The sequence below is a fragment of the Choloepus didactylus genome, chromosome 14, assembly GCF_015220235.1.
Source record: "Choloepus didactylus isolate mChoDid1 chromosome 14, mChoDid1.pri, whole genome shotgun sequence".
In the NCBI taxonomy this organism is placed as follows: domain Eukaryota; kingdom Metazoa; phylum Chordata; class Mammalia; order Pilosa; family Megalonychidae; genus Choloepus; species Choloepus didactylus.
The window spans coordinates 43,814,031-43,832,081 of NC_051320.1; the positions used below are offsets into that span (position 1 = coordinate 43,814,031).

The 18,051-nt window shown below is 35.2% G+C and overlaps 1 protein-coding gene across 1 annotated transcript in view; it reads right to left on the reverse strand.

The window, feature by feature from the left end:
* Nucleotides 1-18,051, reverse strand: part of MMP16 (matrix metallopeptidase 16) — a 281,625-nt gene that overhangs the window by 247,591 nt on the left and 15,983 nt on the right. The window lies entirely within an intron of this gene.

The window sequence follows — 18,051 nt, forward strand, 5'->3', positions numbered from 1 at the left end:
TTACAATGATAACACTAATTTTAACAGATAAGTAGAATAACTTGTCCAAGGCTAGGTAAGCAGAGAGTGGTAGGGTCAGTACCAGATTGTAGATCTGCTGCACTGTGGTCTGGAAAGCTGGGAGCACTTTTGAGAAGTCGAGAAAAGACAATGGCCATGGCCAGTCCACTGCTGCTGAGAGCCATTACTCACCAGCCACACATTTGGCCTCTCCCTAGAGCTCATGTTTTTGCTTCACGGCTTCCCAAAATTATTCCACTGGAGCCAACTCCAAACTGCTTTAATTCCTCGAATGCTTATGTCTTCCCCTCAAGGCAACATTTCTTTTCTTTCCCCGTTTTTTTTTTTTTTTTTCAAACTTCCTCTGCCAGGAACACTCTTCCCCTCCACTTCTTCCAGCTAACTCCTGAGCATCCTTGAGGCTGCAACTGGAAAGTAACTTCCTCAAGGTAAACTGCCCTGATTCCTCTAGATTGTATCATGTGCTCCTATTAATGTATTCCCATCACTAGCCTATTTTCCCTACAACAACATTTAGCTTAATTTATTGCTATTTCTGATTTAATTGTCTGTCTTCTTGACAAATTACAAGCTCCAAGAGGGATGGAAACTTTCTTTCTCTCCATTGTATCTGCAAAGCCTTTTAGACAATGAAACCCAAAGAAGCTATCCCATGAAAGTCCTTCATTTTCCTTGGAACATACTCTCATAGGGTCTACTTAAGGCAGCTCTCTATAACCATGTGTTTGGGAATCCCAGCTACAAACACTAATTCCATATAATGGGTTGACGTAAATAATGGGAATTTATTAGCTCACGGTTTTGAGGTTGTGAGAAGCACAAAATTAAGGAATAATGCTTTCTCCCCAAAGACTGTGGCATTCTGGGACTGGTTGTCAGCACTCCTTGGTTCTTGTCTTTTTCATAACATGGCAGTGCACGTGGTAATGTCTTCTGTCTCCTCTGGTTCCACTGATTTCTGGCTCTTTCTGTGGCTTCTCTCTTCTGTGCCCAATTTCCTTTGCTTATAAGGACTTCAGCCATATTGGATTAAGACACATCCTCATTCAGTTTGGGCGCACCTTCACAAATAACGTCTTCAAATATTCTATTTATAAGTTGGTTCACATCCACAGGACCAGGTGTTAGGACCTAAACATGCCTTTTGTGGGGGACATGATTCAATCCCCCAAGACACTTTCTGGGGAAACAAAAAGGAGCAAGAAAAATTCTGCCCTCACAGGTCTAGTAGAAAGTCACAAAACAAATCCTACAATTTCTATTTCTTATGTATATACTACATAAGAGGTGGGGCCTATCTTCCAGACTGGGGGATTCGGAGAGGTTTTAAGCTGATACTTGACAACTATGCATCAATAAGACAATAGGGACAGGGACAGAGGACATTCCAATCACAGTATAGCACAGAGAGAGAGTGCTGCACCCTGGAACGCTGGAGGAATGAATCAGAGGGTCAAGGGATCGCAGTGAAAAAAAGACCAAAAGGAAGATATCAAAGGTTGTGGGAACACAAGTCATTTCTGTTTTCTTGTATATGTTTCCAGATCTCTAATATATTCCACATTATTCATCAGGGAAAAAATTTTAAAGCCATTATAAAAGTAAGAAAAATAGAAAATAGTTTGTAATAGCACAGTTAGGTGACACATAAGATATGTCTTCAGACAATTCTCATATCAGAGGACTGTTGTCAGGAAGAAAGTAATAGAGCAGTAGATTTCAAAAGCTTTGACAAGTAAAATACATGAATAATACACACATACAAACATTCATACATGAAGTATTTATGCAATAGTGTTAATCACTGCACACAAAACATTTTTTTTTAGATCTTAATTAAAAATATATAGACACATCTGCATTATGGAAAGGTTCACCTCATCCTATGGTATATACGTAGAGAGAGAGGTTGCTTTGTGCTTGTAGCATGTGTGGTATGGTAGAAAGATCTCTGCCAAGTGGAGGACTTCCATTTAGTGCACAGACTATTCTGACTTTTTGAACTGAAATTTCTTCCTCTGTACAATGAAAACAAAAAGAAAAGGATTATATAATCTCAGAATTTTCTACTGACTTTGAGTCTATAAGGTCTTTTCCAGTCCTAAATAATTTCTACCCCAAGGGTTTTGTGACCTTATAGACATGTATTAAATTTAGTTATCTAACAATAATTCAATAATTTCTACCTTCCTGGAAGTGACAATTGTCTCAACTGGCAATAGAAGCCACTAAAATATGAGGCAGAAAGCAGGGAAGGAAGGATGAGAATTCCTGCTCATTTCATACCAAATCTAATCAGCAAATCAAGAATGGTATTCATCAAATCATGACACTTTCCTATGCAATTTTCTGGAAGATAAAAAGCAAATACAGAAGTATCCATAATATAAGCTGGGTATAAAATTTATTTACTTTGTTTGCAAAAGCACAATATAGAAAACTTTCCTTAAATATTCAACAACTGAAGAGATGATCCCATCCTGATGAGTAAAATCCTGTTTAATTTGACATTTGAAGTCAGTTCTAAAGCATGGACAATTTTTAAGGGAAACATGGGCATTAAAAATATATTCTCCTACAGATGTGGTTATACTTTTTTAAAGCCTTCATTAACCCAGAAGTACCACTGTAAGCCAAAACCAGTAGCTACTTTTGTTAAGTACAAGAAGCCACATTAAGAAAAGTTAACTAGAAAGATTCTTCTTTCTGTAGACAGGCTTTATACCTTGGGAAGGAATCTCTGAGCTTCCATCTACATCATCTTTCACTCCCTGCTTTCCCTGGAAGTTAAAAAGTAAATTCAATGATTTAGAGGGAGGAGGCAGAGAAGCACGCAATTTTCCAAACCATAGTAGAGACAAAGTAAAACTCTCTCTTTTTAATTAGGTAGAAAAATATACTCAGAATGAATAAGTTAATAAAAGCAGAAGGCGAGAATCAAACATACAATAGAAAAAAAGTTCTAGATATTTGGAGAATAATCACTACTACAAATTTTTCACTGCAAGTTAATAATTAAGGTAAATTGATTTAAAAAATTGAAAAGGAAAATTAAAAACATCAAATTACTTTCAATAGATAGGTTTTTGTTCACCATTTTTGGAGAACTCAGAGTTCACCAGATGTTTTATAGACATTATCTTTAATCCTCATAGTTATAGTACTGATGTTATTGTCTTGGTTTTACATATGAGGACACTGAGATTCAAAAATACTAAATAATTTACCTAAGATTACACACAACCAGTGCTGTGAAGAGATGTTATTCTAACTTAGATCTGCCTGGATATAAAGTCCATTCTCATTCCATTGAACAATGGATGCTGTCTCCTGAAAAAAGTAAATTGAAAGCTAAAATCAATAATTATTAAATAATTATTATGAAGGAATTACCTGTTTTGTTGAAAATATTAACATTGAATAAGAAATTATATTTGCAAATTAGAAGTTAACAAAATCCAATGAACCTCTTTTAAAGTAATTTATTTTTTACTCATTTTTCATATTAATTCCTAGTGTTAGTAGTTTTAACACTCAGTTTGGGAACAGGGAGGTGGAGGGTTATGGGACAGTTCGAGAATCTGAATAAAAGACCAAAGGAAAATACAAAAATATGAATGCTGCATATGACTTCATGGAGTTCAGAGTGCCCTGAGGTCCACCTACCTAATGGTCTAGGGTTCTGTGAACATTAGAGAGTAACGAACCATCAAAACACATATAAAAACTACCCCAGGAACACATAAGGCAGTCTTAAAATAATACTGTAACTTAGTGGTCATGTACCTTAATTGCAAATTGCAGAAAGGGGGGGGGATACCAAAAAAATTTAAAAGTTAACTATGTAACAGAAATCATATGCTTGGAAATGTTAATGAAATAGGTTATAGTTAGTATCTGGATAAATAGTTTTTCCTTTACTGATATTCATAAAAGCCTAAATATGAAAATCCATAAACATCACAATAACTGTCACCAAATATTCATAGAAACACTTTGTTGGAAAGATTAACATTAAATAAGAAATTATTTGTAAATTAAAGGCCAACATAAACCAATAAACCGCTTTTAGTTTAATTTAAGCATTACTTTTTAAAAAATATTAATACACAGTATCGACAGTTTTAACTCCTAGTTGATAATGGATTTTGAACCCCCTTGAGAATGTGAAGAAAGAACCCCTGGAAAAAACATATACAGAAGCCATATGTGGCTTCAGGGAGATCATGGTGCCCTAATATCCATTTATTTTACCCTGTAGGGGTCCATGAACACCATTTACAATAGCAACTAAAAGAATCAAATATCTAGGAATAAACCTAACCAAGGATGTAATGACTTGTGCACAGTAAACATCAAAACATTGCTAAAAGAAATCAAAGAAGACCTAAATTATTGGAAGAACAGTCCATGTTCCTGGATTGGAAGACTAAATATTGTTAAGATGTCAATTCTACCCAAAGTGAAATACAAATTTAACACAATCCTCATCAAAACTCCTGTACCCTTCTTTGCAGAAATGGAAAAACCAATCATAAAATTTAGATAGAAGGGTAAGAAGGTATGAATAGTCAAAGCCATCTTGAAAAAGAAAGAAGTTGGAGGTCTCACAATTCCCAATCTTAAACTGATTACAATGACACAGTAATGAAACCAGCATGGTAGTGACACAAGGATAGACATATAGACCAGTGGAATCAAACTGAGAGCTCAGAAATCAACCCTCACTTTTAAAATCAACTGATTTTTTACCCTGCAATTTTATTGAGATATATTCACATACCATAGAATCATCCACAGTGTACAATCAATTGTTCACAGTATCATCATATAGCTGTGCATTCATCATCACAATCAACCCTTGAACACATTCATTACTCCAAAAAAAGGAAGAATTTTTTTTTATTCTTAAAAAAGAACACCCAAAACATCCCATAACCCCCTCCCCTCCTATTACTCATTTACTTTTTGTCCCCATTTTTCTACTCATTTGTCCATATACAACCAATTGACTTTTGACAAGGGTGCCACGTCCACTCAATTGGGAAAGATTAGTCTCTTCAACAAATGGTGCTGGGAGAACTGGATATTCATAAGGAAAATAATGAAGGGGCACCCCTACCTCACACCATATACAAAATCAACTCAAAATGAATCAAAGACCTAAAACTATGAAACTCCTAGAAGAAAACATAGGGAAGCATCTTCAGGAACTTCGGTAAGGCAATGGTTTCTTAGACTTTACTCCCAAAGCACAAGCAACCAAACTGAAAATAGATAAATAAGACCACATCAAAATTAAAAACTTTTGCACATCAAAGGACTTTATTATGAAAGTAAAATGACAACCTACACAACGGGAGAAAATATTTGGAAACCAAGTATCTGATAAAGGTTTAAAATCCAGATAATATAAAGAAATCCTACAACTCAGCAACAAAAAGACAAGCCAATTTTAAAAATCAGCAAAAGCCTTGAATACACATTTCTCCAAAGAAGGTATACAAAAGGCAAAACGCACATGAAAAGGTGCTCAACATTGTCAGCCATCCAAGAAATGCAAATCAAAACCTCAACGATATGCCATTTCACACCCACAAAAATGACTACTAATAAAAAACCAGAAAATTATAAGGGTTGGAGAGGATGTGGAGAAATAGGAACTCTCATTTCTATTTCTGATGGGAATGTAAAATGTTGTAGCTGCTCTGGAAGACAGCTTGGCGGTTCCCCTCAGAAAGTGAAGTACAGAACTACCAAATGACCTGCCAATCCCACTTCTAGGTATATATCCAAAAGAACTGAAAGCAGGGACTCAAGCAGATATTTGCAAATCAATGTTCACAGTGGCATTATTCATAATCGCCAAAAGATAGAAACAATCCAAGTACCTATTAATCAACAAAGGGATAAACAAAATGTAGTATATAGACACAGTAAAATATTATTCAGCCAAAAAAAAGAATGACATTCTTATACATGCAACATACGGATGAACTTTGGAAGCAACAACATGGATGAACCTTGAAGACATCATGTCGAGTCAGACATGAAAGGACAAATATTGTATGATATGAAATAATTAGAATAAGCAAATTCAGAGTCAGAAACTAGAATACAGGTTTACCAGGAGCCAGAGTGGGGATAAGGAATAGAGTCAATGCTTAAATTATAAAGTTTCTATTTGGTTTGATGGAAAAATTTTGGTAATGGATGGTGGTGTGGCGATGGTAGCAAAACATGTGAACATAATTAACAGCACTGAATTATATATTTGAATGTGATTTAAAGGGGAAATATTAGTTTATACATATCTTACTATAATAAAAAATTTTTAAAAATCAATAGGGCTACTATACAATACAAAGAGTGAACCCTATAGTAAACCATGTACTATAGTTAACAGCACATTTATAAAAATGCTCTTTCATCAATTGTAATAAATATATCACACTAGCACAAGGTGCTAATAATAGGTGTCCTAGTTTGCTAATGCTGCAGAATGCAAAACACCAGAGATGGATTGGCTTTTATAAAAAGGGGGTTTATTTGGCTATACAGTTACAGTCTTAAGGCCATAAAGTATCCAAAGTAACACATCAGTAATCGGGTACCTTCACTGGAGGATGGCAAATGGCGTCCAGAAAACCTCTGTTAGCTGGGAAGGCACGTGGCTGGCGTCTGCTCCAAAGTTCTGGTTTCAAAATGGCTTTCTCCCAGGACATTCCTCTCTAGCAAGCTTGCTCTTCTTCAAAACATCACTCACAGCTGCACTCCGTTTCATCTCTGAGTCAGCATGTTTTATATGGCTCCACTGATCAAGGCCCACCCTGAATGGGTGGGGTCACACCTCCATGGGAGTATCCCACCAAAGTCACCACCCACAGCTGGGTGGGGCACATCTCCATGCAAACAACCTAATTCAAACGTTCCAACTTAATCCCCACTATTCTGTCTGCCCCACAAGATTGCAGCAAAGAATATGGCTTTTTCTGGGGGACATAATACATTCAAACCGGCACAATAGGTATGTATGAGAACTCTGTATTTTATGCATGATTTTTCTGAAAACCTACAACTTCTCTAATAAAAAAAATTACAGAAAAAATATGCTACAATAGTATCAAATAGTGAGTGTCTTTTATAATAATTTGTTTGGAAGTCTTCTTATGTCTGTGTTTGGAAAAGACACTCAAATTCATATATATCATATATATCATGCACACTTCAGGATATGGCAGAAAGGAAACAGGAATCAAACCTCATTTTAACTCACAGACATGACTTGAAATTTTTCTGCACATTTTGCTTCCATATTTCCTCCTGGGATTTAAAATTATTTAGAATTCCTTAATCTTAATTAGAAGGTATGTGTCCTGGTTTGCTAATGCTGCTAGAATGCAAAACACCAGAAATGGATTGGCTTTTGTAAAAGGGGGTTTATTTGGTTACACAGTTACAGTCTTAAGGCCATAAAGTGTCCAAGGTAACGCATCAACAATCAGGTACCTTCCCTGGAGGTTGGCCAGTGGTGTATGTAAAACCTGTTAGCTAGAAAGGCACATGGCTGGAGTCTGCTCCGGAGTTCTGGTTTCAAAATGGCTTTCTCCCAGGACGTCCCTCCCTAGGCTTCCGCTCCTCAAAAATGTCACTCTTAGTTGCTCTTGGGGTATCTGTTTTTTTCTTAGCTTCTCTGGAGCAAAAGTCTGCTTTCAAAGGCCATCTCCAAAATGTCTCTGTAAGCTGAAGCTCCTCTCTCAGTTCCTGTGCGTTCTTCAAAGTGTTCCTCTTGGCTGTAGCAAGCTTGCTCCTGCTGTCTGAGCTTACATAGTGCTCCAGTAAACTAATCAAGGCCCATGCTAAATGGGTGGGCCCACACCTCCTTGGAAATTATCCAGAGTTATCACCTACCGTTGGGTAGGTTGCATCCCCATGGAAACACTCAAAGAATTATAATCTAATCAACACTAATATGTCTGCCCATACAAGACTGCATCAAAGAATATGGCTTTTTCTCAGGGACATAATATATACAAACCAGCACAATATGCTCTACAACAACTTCAAATTTTCCATCAACAACCAAATAATCATCTCAGTCCTTGTTCCTCATCCCTGGAACTGAGAATGTAGGTTCTTCAGATTCTCAGGAAAGAATACAATGGCTAAGCAAAAACCCAACAATTTTATGTGGAAACTGCTATTAGTAGCCAGTAAGCCACACTTTAAGAAGTTGAAGATGAAAAATGAAAAGAAAGAGAAAGGTGATATTTATCTTTTGATTGCACAAAGCCCAATAAACTGTATTCATAGATTCCTTCCAAGAACACATTATACTATAGAGAACATATTTTATTCCCTAACAAGAGCAATTTAAATTAAGTGATTTTTGAGTGATTATCTCAATTTTCCAAGAGGCTGGGTCTATCAAACAATGTATTTCCAAATGCCTTGTATTTCTTTGTTGTTTGTTTTTTTGGTTTTTGTTTTGTTTTGCTGCTCAAATCTAATGAACATGATGGTTTCTGGAAAGAATTCAGAAATGTTCTTCAACCCATAATCTGTTTTCATATAACACAAGTCAGTTAAAGAAGAAAGGTAATTCTGGAAATCATGTAGTAATTTCTCTGGAGATTATAAATGAAGCACAGATGGTAATATGCTGCTTTTACAGGATGTACTTTTATATGCAGAATGATTTATCATGAACCCTGTACTTTACCATACTTCTCTAACAAAACATAAAACACCACAAAAGGTATATGAGAAAAATCACAGTAAAGTAAAACAAAACCTTAGAAAAAATTTTTGCTTGAATGCATGAAGTTTCACAGTGGTGATATATATACATTAATTGTATATTATTTTGAAATACGAATTGAGAAGAATCTGAGTAAAAGATCTGAGAATATGCTCATAATACAATACTCTCTCTACCTTAAATTTCTACAGTCTATATCATTCATTCAATTATTAACTGAACAATCATTTATTTAGATACCACTATTTAGCAGACCCTATTGGATATAAGATAAAAAAGAATAAGACTCTACCCTGATATAGTCTAAAAGCTGAAATGAAGTGAATAATGATTTAACATAGTGGTTTCAACCATATTTACTCCTAAGTAACCATACTTACTCCTAAGAATATAGCTGGTATATCAAATAAGTCTTCATGTCTGTGACCAGGGACAGTAAAATCACTCTAAAATTGAGAAAGAAAATCCAACACAACTGAACATTACTGTACAATTCTATCAATTGCAAGTGGATTCACTAAGTCCAGTTGTACCCAAAGCAAAGGTCTAGGCTTGTTAAAAAGGATAGAGAAAGCCAAGCTCTGCAAATAAACTCACTACCCTCCCACCTATGTGGGACTTGACTCCAGGGGTGTAAGTCACCTTGGCATCGTGGGACATGATTCCCGGGGATGAGCCTGGCCCTGGCATCCTGGGATTGACAATGGCTTTTTGACCAAAAGAGGGAAAAGAAATGAAATGAAAAAGAAATGAAACAACAGGGGAAAAAGAAATGAAACAAAATGAAAAGAAAGAGATTGTAAATAGAGTTGAGAGGTCATTCTGGAGGTTACTCATATGCAAGTGCCAGCTAGATATTGCCAAACCCCAACCAACAGTATTCCCTAAAACCCTAAAGAATATCCTGTGCTCTCTCAAAGACTCTATAAAATAAAGTTTTACTCAGTAAGTTTATTTTTTCAGAAACTTAAGGCCTCCAGATTGATCCTATGCCATATAAGCCCTGAAACCCAGAGGTACCATCTCTCCAAGAACATCAACCAGTTTCATTCCTCTATCCCATAATGCCAACACCCCTTTTCAGCATGAAGAAATTAGAATGGTCATTGTCCAGATATCCCTGAAGATTGAGCGTATGATCAAATGAGAGGGAGGAGTAATGGAGAAATTAGGATTCAACAAATGATTATGACTACTGAATCATTATATAGATATTTCTTTTTAGTTTCTAGTGTATTAGATTAGCCAGAAGGAAATACTTGAAACTGCTGAACTGTAATCCAATAGCCTTGACCTTTGATAATGATTGTGTAACCATATGTCTTCTATCTTGTGACCATATGATTATAAAAATCTGGTGAATGACACCCTCTTTATCCAGTGCATGTTTAGATAAGCAATAAAATAAAAACATGTAATTAAAAAAAAACAAGCAGGGTAGGGAAAGAGAGTTAATGCTTAAATTGTACAGACTTTCCACTGGGTTGATGGAAGTTTTGCTAATGGATGGTGGTAATGGATAGTAAAACACTGTGAATGTAATTAACAGCACTGAATCATATATTTAATGTGGTTAAAAGGGGAAATTTTATGTTGTATATGTTACTAGAATAAAAATTTCAAAAAAGTAAACGATAGGACTGTACAACACAGAGAACCCTAACATAAGCCACGTACTATAGCTGATAGTACAATTGTAGTAATATTCTTTCATCAGTTGAAACAAATGTACCAGACTAATGCAAGGTGTTAACAGGGGATGTATATGGTGATTTTGTATTTTCTGCATTATTTTTCCGTAAACCTACAACTTCTTTGTAAAGATTAAAAAAAAAAAAAAAATTAAGGGAAAAAAGATTAAATAAGCTAATACATATGAAATATGTATATTACATATACATAGCATGTTTATGCATCTATTTTTGCTTTTACTCCTTTATTCTAGTCTCTTATTGTTTTTGTAAATAAACAGAATCTGAATATAAATACTAAATACAGGAAACAAAAAGAACCCGAGCAGCTTAGAAAAATAGGTCAATAAGTAAGTTTGCCATCTAAAAAAATTTTTTTACAGGATTGAGAAAAAAGAAAATTATAGGTAAATAATGTAAAAAGCTAGGTAAAAATATGCATGTGCCCATTCAAAGGGATAATAAGGTAAAGAGAGAAGGTGAGGAAACCAATTAAAGGTCACCATTAGGGAAAAGAGAAAGAGGTGAAAGAAATGTTACAGGAACATTTTGAGTACACTCAGATAAAACTCATAATAGCCTCAAAGCATTTCTCTCTCCTCTTCTCCCCACACTCCATGTTAGAAATACTAGAAAAGAAGGCAGATACATCTAAGCTTCAAAGTGCAGACTGGGAGGTAGAAAATGTACTGTTTGTAATTTCCAAATTTACGTGTGGAACAAGAGATGAACCAGAGAATTACAGGCCAATAAACCTGAATTTAATTTAGAGGAAGAAATGGAAAACACATGGAATTGCTCAGATAACAAACCTTGAGGAAATTCTATAACAGTGCTTCTCAAAGAAAGATCAATGGTTCCGCAGCATTAAAATCACATGTAGAGGGGAGGCAGTTTTTAAGAACGTAGATTCTGGAGTTCTACCCCAGACCTCCTGAAACAGATGCTTCAGAGAAGGAGCCCAGGAATCACCATTTCAGACAAGCTCTCCCAGTTGACGCCTTTGCCCATGGAAGTTTGAGACCCGCAGATCCACGGCACAAAGAAGTGGCAGAAGGAGATAAAAATTAAATTCTCACAGCATCTTTTCAAATCAGTGCTACTTATTCTGTGATTAGCTACATAAATGAAGTGTTATTTATTTTGCTTTATGACTCATATCTTACTTCAAATAAATGTTTATGTGGTCAGTTTACAGAGTTTGAGGCCCAAACTGAATTTCAATACATGATTATAATTAATCTTAAACTGATCTGATAAAGTTTTTAAACATGGACAAACTACAGGTAAAACAAGTCTTAATTCATTTTTAACATTCTGTTTATAGGTTGCAATTTGTTTTACAAAAATCCCAAAGTTTTCTTTTAGGCTAGATCTTTTAAATCACACAGTATGGGGGGAATAAGTTAAGAGATAGCCTTCTATGGGAGAAAAGCTGGATGCCGAGAAATATAGTTGGACTTATTCAAAGAAAAGCTCAGTGCTGGTCATCTACACTCTAACAACATATACATCTGTTCCCAATATGAATACGACACGTGGGAAACAGATTATTTTTTCATGGCTGGTATCTTCTATTCAGAAAGTGAATATATAAACCCACTGCTTCATGCTTTTGTTCATCCATTGGTAGACCAATATGATATGTAAATATAAATTTTAAAAAAGGAATGTTCAAAACTCCAAATTATTTCATTAATGCTAACACCGTATGTCTTTATTCTTTAACTAGAACCCATCTGGAAGTAGCAAGCAGAAAAGGAAAGGATCATGGGAGTTGATATCCCATTTTCCATCATACACTACTTCCTCACCCTCAAAGAATATGTATGACAAAACACCACCAGTCATTCCTATAATATGAAACACAAAAGTGGAAAATTCACCAGCTGATTTTGAAGCTATCCAAATATTTCCTAAAGCCCACTGCCACCTAAGAATCTTGAACTGACATTATTTCATTACATAATCAGTTTGAGGTCATTTATAATGATAGTAGATGATCTGTAAGATAAGATGCAATAAGATTTGAAGAAAAACCCTTTAGTCAACTTTATTTCAAAAAACAGATAAGAACTCTTCTAATCCACAAAGTTGTTCCCCTCTAAACTCCTATAAATGAGTCTATTAATGAGCCTATAAATGTTAGCTTATATTACCAGAACTTGGAAGCATATTGCCTTATTCCCTATACTACTGCCATGACTGCATCCCTTGTCTCCCTAGACTATATACATAGCACAGACCTGACCATCTAACTAATGTGTATCCTAGTCACTAGACACAAACTAGAATGCATATTTATATACTTAGGCTTATATTTATTTCCTATTAAATATAAATGTCTGTCATTCAGGGGAATGCCAAAAATATTGACATTAAAAAGATGAAGGCCATCTAGACTGTATCCAAGTGGTATCTCTGGAAAAGAGTGGCCAACATCTTTATAGGAACAACTACCATATCTGTATACAGAAAATAAATATACATTCTATCTGGGAAAACTGCAGTGGGAATCCTATCGTATTCTTTTGTCTCTTAAATTATAGAATTCACACTTTTTATATTTAAAAAAGTATCCAATAATTATTAGACTTAACTAATATATTCTCTCTCCCAAGTTCTCAGAAAGAGAGGGGAAGAGATAACGACCGAGAATGAGAGAATGCATAGATCTTAGAATCCTCTCAGACTGAAAAAAGGCTGGACATGAAGGGCTTGTTCTTTTAAGGGCCTGAAATGGGAGTAACTCTTCCACCAGCTAATGGCATGCCACCCATCAAGGGGAACAGTACACAAAAATGGCCTCAAAGCAATTAGAGATGGGAAAAAAAAGAGGCAGAATTATAGTTTATTATTTTCTAAGCATATGTTTAGACGTGGTAAGAGACAGGACTTTGAAAGTTTAATGTGACAAATTTACTTTTTGTCTTATATTAATGCACTAAAATACTAATAAAACATTTACTCTACTGTTGGGGACTGAACCATGTCCCCCATAAAAGGCATGTCCAGGTCCAAACCCTTGGTCCTGCGGGCATGAGCCCATTTGTAAATAGGACCTTTGAAGATGTTATTAGTTAAGGTGTATCCAAACTGATTCAGGATGGTCCTTAATCCAATATGGCTGAAGTCCTTACAAACAAAGAAAACTAGATACAGAAAGAGAAAGCCACAGGGAGAAGTAAGAAGCCAGAAGTCAATGGAACCAAGAAGAAAAAGGAGATGACAGTCATGTCATTTATCATATGACAGAAAAGCCAAAGACCAAGGATTGCTGGCAGCCAGTCCCAAAATACCACAGTGTTCAGACACAAAGCACCACTTTGCTGCCAGCTCGATTTTGGACTTCTAGACTCACATCCGTGAACCAGTAAAATCCCATTGTACAAGCCAACCTACTGGATGGTGTTTTTTTTAGCAGCTAGGAAACTAAAACATCTACCTTGCCATAAAAGTAACATCATCCTTTAATATTTTCAACCTAGCTCAATGAAAATTACCTTTCATAGTTCTCCAACCAATAATTCTACAACAAAGGACAAATATTCTTTCTAGGAAGCTAATTCTTCTAGGGATAATGTGGAAAAGAAAAACAAACTCTTCTCTGGGGCTTCTCTTGTTCCCTCAATATCCTTCCTTCTCTGATACTCTCCTTTTTATAAATGCAATACGTCTCACATATAAGACCTGAAAAAAGAAGGAAAGCAGTTACCTCCTTCTAATATTGCTCTGAATTATTCGCTACCAAGTTTAAAATAAGATGAAAATCCCCACATGTGTATAAATAGTGCATGTATTTCTCAAATTATTCAGAAAGCTTTCTTTCAATATATGTATGCACACATATGTTGTATTCTATATCTTTCATTTATAAGCATACAGATTTACGCATGGATGTGACACTATGTGTATATAGTTAGAAATGTGTTTAATTCTAACATTACAGATATATTTAAACAAAGATGCTCTTATTTAATAGTGCCTAGAACTAAGATGACTGACTCACAGCTACTGTATAAATGTCTGATACCGAGGAAGAAAATGTATCTCCAATAAAATTATTTAAGGCAAACTGAATTTGTCAAAGTTTGCACATAGAAGACTTTCGGCAATTTTCTAAAATTCTCTCTCTATTCTTTTGCCCCATTAAACTAGTTCTCAGAAAATACACTAATAAATTCATGCATCAATATCCAAATTACAAAAACTTTTGTTTCACAAGGTATTTTTATTAAGAGTGGGAAAGAATCCAAGCCATAATAAAATAACATGTATCAATAGCAATTCACAATGGTAATTTCTGACATTTGACCATTGGCATCACAGCAGAATGGCTTTTTTTAAACATCCTAACTATATTTTCCTCATAAACCCTTAAAAAATAGCAAGAGCACTAAAGTAAGAAACCCCTATTTTCTTTTCTAGTTTCTCATGTGAATTTTTTATGAAATCTGGGTCATGTCCACTCCCATGACCTCAAATATCTCATCTAAAAAACTATTGATCTAGATTAAATCCGGGAAAAAGTAGAATTAGGAGGGCAAAGAGCAAAATTAGAAAAAGTAGAATTAGGAGGGCAAAGAACAAAATTCCCAGGACTTTGCAGTCACTTCAACACAAACAAGCAAAGAAGCTTCAAGAAAAAAAAACATTATTCCTATATGTCTCTCATCTCTTGAGAACAAATGCTGAACATAAATAAAAAAATTGTTGCTTAAATTCAATCCAAGGCTTCATTAAATGGCCTCTTGGTTTTGTCTTTTACTCAGCCACACTAGTTCAGAACCCTGCTTCATTCAGATGAATTTATGTTCTTTGTTATGCAGAGTAATCTGTGATCAAAAAGATGTCCTTCCTGTACTACCTCTGCACAGGCAATGAACTCCTGAACTTGTGGTAACTGTCTCGGAACTGGTAACAACTGTATGTCACAAAACACCTCAATCCAGACTTGTCCAGAGATAAAGGGAAAATGACAGAAAATGAGAGGGGAAAAGAAAAATAGAGGAAGGTAAATGTACATATATATGTGTTAGATGACTGGAAATGCAGAAGGGGGAGGGAAAACAGAAAAGGGGAGAACAGAAAGGAAAAGAAAGAATAAATGAATTTACCAGTTTTAAGACTTCTGTTTAAGTTCCATCCAAAATGCCTTCTCAGTTTTCTGAGCAAATGGCTACTCCCCTACTCCAATGATCTAATTATAAAGGAGTTGCTATTCATGGCTTCCACAAACTACCTCTAGCTACAGAGAAGGGCAAGTGATTTGAATTGGGATAATCAGAAACCTTCTTTAAGAATTTCCATAGCAAAGCTGGAAGTATATGCATATGGGTTGAAAACAGCATATTTTTCCCAGATGGCAAATCTATAAAGAAAAAAGTTGCCAACTAATAGGAGACCCAAATCACATGGAGAAAGACAATCTGCAGCAACAGAGAATGAAGCCAACCAACAAAGAGACAGACTAAAGTAACTGTGGAAGTTCTGTAAAGGTTTCAGCTTTAAGATATCTACAGCTAAAAAAAAAAAAGCCACAGCTGCCCTTGTTCAGCCCTTCCCACAATTTGTGAACTATACCAGTATTTTCAAACAAACCTCCTATATTGAAAACAATTCAAATTAGCTTCCTGTTACATGAAATCAAGAGTCCTGCATAACAGAAAACCAAAATTTGATCACAAAATTATTTAATCAATCCCTTCATTTTTTCATTCAGAAAACAATGTTTGCCCACCTACCATGGTGGTAGTCATGGAAGTACTATGACTAGAAATGCTATGATCTAAACTCTAAGGAAACTTTCAGTTTACAGGAAATGTTAAAAGAAAGAAAACACTAAAATCAAGGAAGAAATAGAAAACATTGCTAATATAATACCAAGTTTTAATTTTGTTTCATACTTACCATGCTATGTCCTCAACATCAATCCTATTTAAAGGCAATATACAAAGATCCAAAATTAATTACCCAGGATAAAGTGACCAGGATTTTAATTCCTTTGTCATGTTAATGATTGGCAATTGAAAACAAATGGTTCATTTCCCTTAAACTCAGAATGAAGACAATGATGCTTAGTAACAGAATAATTACTTAAAACTATGCTAAAACTAGTAAATGCAATTATCAAGAGAATAAATTAAAGAAATTAAAATTAGAGAGGAGGTAAAACTATCTCTAACTATAAATGATATGATCAAGTGCCCACACTACACAAGAGAATCTACACTAAGATTATGTGAAATAAAATGATTATTCACCAAGGTAGCTAATTCAAAATTAATATATAAATCAACAGCGTTCCTTTAAACAAACAAAATTACTTGGTAAATATGGCAGAAGTTTCCATTATACATAGCAACAGAAATCAAGAAACTAACTCCATACTGCAGAAAACTGTGAAGTTCTACTGAAGGGAATAGACAAAAATCTTGGTATTTTTCCAGGAAGATTTAGATAATTTGGTGGAAAACACTGTATTCAGAAATAGGTGGGAATATATGCGAGAATTGGTATATCATAAAGGAAGCACTTTAATCAGTGAGGATGTGCTAAATTGATTCCAGTTCTTCACTAGTCCCTGCATCCGAACTCTCGCCACAGCTTTAGCAGGGGTGAAGTATCCCTCCCTGCTCCTTGACTTTGGGTCTCACCATGTTACTAACCTTCTTTGGGCAACTAAATGTGGTCACAAGAGATGGTACACTGCTAGTTAGAAGGCTAAGATTTAAGATGGATCACACACTGCTGCTTGCTCTCTAGTGCATTTGCCATTACCAAGAAAACAATCTACACTTTGTTATTGATTCCAGAAGGATGCAAGACATAGGCAGCAGAGCTGTTGCCTGAGCCAACTTATGTGAAGCACAAGTACCTCAGTCCATCCAAGGACCATGAGATCAAATGCCCATTGTGCTAAGCCACAATACAATTGTAGTTGCTAGCTCTGGGTAAAAGTGAAGTGATAAAGAGGAAAAGATGAATTACTCAATATATATTGCTGAAGTACCTGTTTAATTTGGGGAAAATGAGTTAGATTCCAACTTCAGTGCCTACACCAAAAGTGCGATATGTGGATCAAAGATTTAAATAGAAAAACAGAAAAAGAAAAAGAGAGAAAGGAGAGAGGGAGGGAGAGTGGGAAGAAAGAGAGAGAGAAAGAGGGAGGGAGGGAGGAAGAGGGGAGGAAAGGGAGGAAGGAACAAACAAACATGAATTGTTTTTTAAAACAGTTTTGAAATACTGGAGATATTTTTACAAGATACAAGACTAAAAGTCATAATATAAATGACCACTTAATCTGAAAACAAATACATTAACAAAATCAAAACATATCAACAAATTCATTTCCTTACAAATCACAGCGAAAGAGACAATTTTCCTAATACATAGGAAGAGCTCTTATAACTCAGTAACAAAGAAAGAATGGTAGGAAAAGGTAGTTCTCACAATAATAAAAGCAACACAAATGAATTAAAATATATAAATACCCAATATTGATAGTAATTTAAATTTGCAAATTAAGATAATTTTGCACCTATCAGATTGGCAAAAAATTAAAAGCAACAAGAAGTG